This window comes from Crotalus tigris, unplaced genomic scaffold, assembly GCF_016545835.1.
Source record: "Crotalus tigris isolate CLP2741 ecotype Arizona unplaced genomic scaffold, ASM1654583v1 scf7180000017625.6296891, whole genome shotgun sequence".
Lineage (NCBI taxonomy): Eukaryota > Metazoa > Chordata > Lepidosauria > Squamata > Viperidae > Crotalus > Crotalus tigris.
In genome coordinates this window covers 5,653,891-5,659,594 of record NW_024096520.1, presented here as the reverse complement: position 1 = coordinate 5,659,594, position 5,704 = coordinate 5,653,891, and positions in this window count along the sequence as shown.

Sequence of the window (5,704 nt, the reverse complement as noted above, 5' to 3'; positions counted from 1 at the left end):
TTTTTCTAGCACCCTCAGACACAGCCCTCAGGGGATGCAACGAACAAAGGCAAGCTCCAGCAGATACATCGAAGGCGGCAGCTGAGCACAAAGGCAATCAGCTGACAGGGACTGTGGCACTCTCCATAGTCAACACACTGCCATCCACCTAAAAATGAGTGTTTCCTACCATTCTTCAATAGCTGTGGGTATTATGCACACAAGACAGAATAACAAAATAGCAGAGTTGGAAAGGACCTTAGAGGTGTAGTCCAACCCCCTGCTCAAGCAGGAGACCCTATACTATTCCAGACAAGTGGCTGTCCTGACTCTTCTTAAAAGCCTCCACTGATGGAACACCCACAACTTCTGGAGGCAACTTGTTCCACTGATTAATGGTTCTAACTGTCAGGAGATTTCTCCTTAGTTCTAGGTTGCTTCTCTCCTTGATTAGTTTCCCTCATTGTTTCTTGTCTTGCCTTCTGGTGCTTTGGAAAATAGGTTGATCCCCTCTTCTTTATGGCAGCCCCGCAAATATTGGAACACTGCTATCATATCAAGAGCAGGGACAACCCTGCTGGAACAAATTAAGACCCTAGGATTAGGTAGAGCCCCTAGTCTGCCTTGTGAAAAAAAGGAATGGCTGAATTTTGTTGTTTTATGTATTACATTTTCATTTTTTTCTTCCTCTTAAAAGTTTAGGGTGGCTTAAGTGGCATCATTTGCCCTTATAACAACCTGGTAAGTTAATTAGACTGAAGGAAAAAAAAGAGAGAGCCAGTTTGGTCTAGTGCAGGGGTAGGCCACCTTGGCTCTTTTATGACTCGTCGACTTCAACTCACAGAATTCCTGAGCCAGCATGGCTGGCTCAGGAATTCTGGGAGTTGAAGTCCACCAGTCATAAAAAAGCCAAGGTGGCCTACCCATGGTCTAGTAGTTAAGGCAACAGGCTAGAAAGTTCAAGTCCTGCCTGAAAGTCAGCTGAGTGACTTTGGGTCAGTAACTCTCTCTCAGCCCAACCCACATCACAGGATTGTTGTTGTGGAGAAAATAGAAGAAAGAAGGTGTGTTGGATATGTTTGCCGCATTGAGTTATTTGTAAAAATGATAAAGCCGAGATACAAATATATAAATAAAAAAGTGACCCACGTTTATCATGGTTGAATAAAGATTGGCTCCAAAATCCCCAAAGTCCTAATCCAATGCTCTAATCACATGCCATAGTGGGTCTCACTGGAAAAAATGGCAATCTTTAAACCAGTTTGAAATCAGTCACAATTTTACCTGTCTTTTTCTGATTTTTCCCTGCCTAAAATTAAGGATTCTAATTAAAGCTAACATAAAGAAAACAAGCTTTGCCTACTTTTATTTGTGGTACTATTTGTATATACTTCATATAACTGTTTCCCAACTTTTATGGACATCCATAATCCAATGCAAGATTGTAAAATGAATGAGAATCCAAACTCTTCAGGTGCAGCAAAGAGTGATCACCGTTTCACCTATTTGGAGTAATTCAAAAATGGTGTCTCTAAAAAATTACAGTCACATCCAAGTGATGACACACATGCCATGACATTGTTGCACAAATAGTATAATTATAGAGTGATGACATAATACCTAGTGCAAGTACATATAGTATTTGTGCAACAGAGTCATTGCACATAACACCATTTGTCCCTTCTGTGCACACACCCATGCAAATTGTACTGCAGGTCATAATGCATTACAGAACATGCAAAGGAATTATTGTAAATAATTCTAGATGGACTGCAGTATATTAAAAAGAAAAATGTTGCTTACAATGGTTAAAGAGCCCTGGTGGCTTAGTGGTTAGAATACAGTACTGCAGGCTACTTCTGCTGACTGCCGTCTGACAGCAGTTTGACAGTTCGAGTCTCACTGGGCTCAAGTTTGACTCAGCCTTCCATCCTTCCGAGGTCGGTAAAATGAGGACCCAGATTGTTGGGGGCAATGTGCTGACTCTATAAACCACTTAGAGAGGGCTTTAAAGCACTGTGAAGCAATATATAAGTCTAAGTGCTATTGCTATTAAATTTCTAAAATGATACTGATTGTGAATAGCTGCTAATTAAACAAAATAGAATCCACTAGTGTCATATTAGTTCCTTATGGCCATTTTAAGGGGTACTATCCAACAGAAAACAAGAAGTTGCTGTTTATGTATCTGCCATCACAGATGGGTTCCACCTATCCATAATAATAATTACAATAATTACAATACTACTACTACTACTACTACTACTAATAATAATAATAATAATAATAATAATAATAATAATAATACTGTTGGAAGGGACCTTGGAAGTCATCTAGTCGAACCCACTGCTCAGGCAGGAAACCCTATACCATTTCAGACAAGTGGCTCTCCAGTCTCTTCTTAAAAACTTCCAGTGTTCGAGCATTCACAGCTTCTGGAGGCAGGTTGTTCCACTCTTTAATTGTTCTAAACTATCAGGAATTTTCTCCTTAGTTCTAGTTTGCTTCTCTCTTTGGTTGGTTTTCATCCATTGCTTCTTGTCCTGCCTTCAGGTGCTTTGGAGAATAGCTTGACTCCCTCTTCTTCATGCTCTTAACTTATTTATTTCCTTCTATTCTTGTGACATCTGCTGCAAACAGAATCCACTTGACCCCAAATGGGTACACTAAATCATTCTCAAGCAATCACAGAAAAAAACAGCAGCAGGAATTAATTCACTAACACATTTGTCTGAATTGTTAAAGTTTTGGACAATGATTGTGGGTGGTTCTCTCTCACTTGGCTATGTTTTGTATCTATATATAGCCCTCCAGCAAGCACTTAGCATTCAGGCTTGATATTCCAGCAAATGTTTAGATTATGTACTGAATTCATTTTTAGAACTGAAGCAATCAGGGGACTTTTTTTTTCAGTTTCCCATATTTTAGTTGCTTTATATTTTCTGATACTATTAACTTGGCTTCCATAGAATTTCAGGTCCTATATGTCTGTTTGCCTGTATGTCTGTGACCTTCTCAATACATTTCAGAGTGTGCCAATTAAAGTCTTGGCAAATGAATGAAGATTTGTGGAGTGACTGTTGTGCACAGTGAATTACCTGTAATGTGATACAAGGCCTGCAAATTCCAGTAGGCTACTGTAAATATATTAGTCTTTTGCATGGAAAATGGCCTGTCTTGTGAAGATTTAACAGTGATTACCCAATAGTTACTGGTTTACTTAGAATAATTGCCATTAGTCAACCTAGCTATTGTTTGAAAATGGGCATTACATTGTATTACTATTTTAATCATGCCTACAAGTAATAGCTCTTTTGTAAAAAAATAGCCACCCTTCTCATTTTTTAAGAAATATGGCAACAAATATTTCTTTTCTTTACACTGCATATCTGAGGAAGAGAACAGTTGTTCTAATTTCAGGAAGGGTTGGTCTTTTCTGATTGCAAGTTTATGCTAGTGGCTGACTGAGAACAAGACGGTCGTGGTAGTTACTGTTAGCATGGAGTTCCCCCACCCCAAGGTTTATAAACATGGAAAGCTACTCTGTGGATTTTTGTTTTAAATAAAGATCAATTACTCTGAGTACACTGCAAACATTATTTTCTATTTTAAAAACAGTTGGTTGAAACATAAGTACATACCATAGAAGAGTCTTACCCAAACCAGTGCTCTCCCAGTGTTTTGAATCTCAATTCTCATACTCTTATTCTATTTTCAAACAAAGAAATCCCTGAAAACTCACTTTCCTGGCATTCTCTTCTCCATCACATTCAATTCTTGCAATCTACTGTGCGCAGTACTTATAACAATCTCACCCCCCCCCCTTTCAGATGGGGGAAAATAATATTTTCCAATAATCTCCTTTTATAAATAAAATCATTAATCTGCATCAAGAACAAGAATTGTTAACCAAAATAGTATGGAAAACTTAAAAGTCAGTTCCAATCTATTGTAATTCTTTTTGCCAGTCTGAAACTTCTGACCAATTTTTTCAGAGAACACTAGGGATATTTCCTACTTACAGAAAGTTAACAGCACAATTTACCATTGTTCATATATTGTTCTGTCAAGTCAATGGAAAAAGAAAGCCACCTTTCTAAATTTTCATGCAGTCAAGAGAGTACGATCTGCAATAGTATGCAATTTCAATTTGTATCTCTTATCATTCTGCTCTATGTCTAATGCAAAACAGTATTTTTATCAGAAAAATATCAAAAATCAGACTATTATAACTTTGTCACCATAAAGAGTCATGACACTTCCCAATTAATCATCAGAAATTTAATCTGTGTTTGGTAATCCATCAGTTTTTTTTCTCTACTCTTAATGTAGTTATGAAAATTTTAAAAGCTTACTTAATTATTATAAAGTAAAAAAAATAATGTTAGCTAAACAATGTACTGGAATCTGGAGTGAAAATTGCACTGTCATTGCTAGCGCTAGCTTCGGCCTTTCTAATTGGGGAAGTCCTTCCTTCCTTCCTTCCTTCCTTCCTTCCTTCCTTCCTTCCTTCCTTCCTTCCTTCCCTCAGTTAATAATAAAAGAGAGAGAAAGAAGAAGAGAATCTGGAAGCAGATTCTTGTTCTTCCGGAGACAAATGCTTCTTGAGAATCTAAGTGAATTTCCTGTCTATATGCTGCTTGTTTCTTAATGTATACCTTAGTAACAAAACAAAACAAAACCAGCTGTTGTCACCACTTCCTTCAGCCATTCATTTCTGATTGTTTTTCTTTACTGGGTAAGAAACAGGGTAAAATGCTGCCCAGGAAAAGTTTCTTGTACAGGAGTGGGGGTTGGGGATATTGAATTACAAAGGTAAATCGGGACACCCATTTTACTTTCTATTATTGTTGTTGTTGTTGTTGTCGTCATCATCGTTATTCCTACAGACGTTTTGGGAGGCCTGAGTTGTTCTTTCCATTCCCACAGCTGCTTCCATTCCTAGAGCTGTCTCTGCTTTATAAGCTCTCTGTGCCTAGATCCCAGGCTAAGGAAAACAGTCTAGACTCCAGTTATGGATATTAAAGCACTAAGTTCATTCATAATGTCTTGTAGAAAAAGCCTCTTACTCTTAGAAATTACTAAGGCATTATAAAACATAGCTCTAAAACAAACAAGACAAAATCACGTGCATGATGCACCAAGCAAAGATTACTTAACTCAGAAGTTGATAGAAACATAGTCAGGAAATACCTCCTGGTCATCTATGAATTCAAATCACCAAAGTCTGGTAGATTGTATCCTAAAATACTGAAAGAATTTGCACTGATGATTTGGTCAAATCTGTATCATCTTTGAAAACCCTGGAGAATGGTTGCTTTCCCACATGCCTAGAGAAGAGGAAAGGTTGCCTGTATCTTCAAACATAGTCAAAGAGAGGACCCAAGAACTTCTGAGCAACCCATTTTGTAATAATATTTAGGAAATTTCTACAGCAAACTCTAACACAATAAATTGTCAGTACTTTGAAAACAATGCAGTGATTACTAGAAGTCTACATAGATTTGTGAAGAACTGAAAACAATGCAGTGATTACTAGAAGTCTACATAGATTTGTGAAAAACAGATTTACTTCTCATTTTTTTAATTGGATGTCTTCTTTAGTAGTTTGTCAGAATACTATGAACATAATATATATTTGACCTAAGCTAAATATTTGATATTTGTTCATAATCTTGCAATTACCAATCTAATTATAAATGGGCCGAGATGAATTTCCAACACA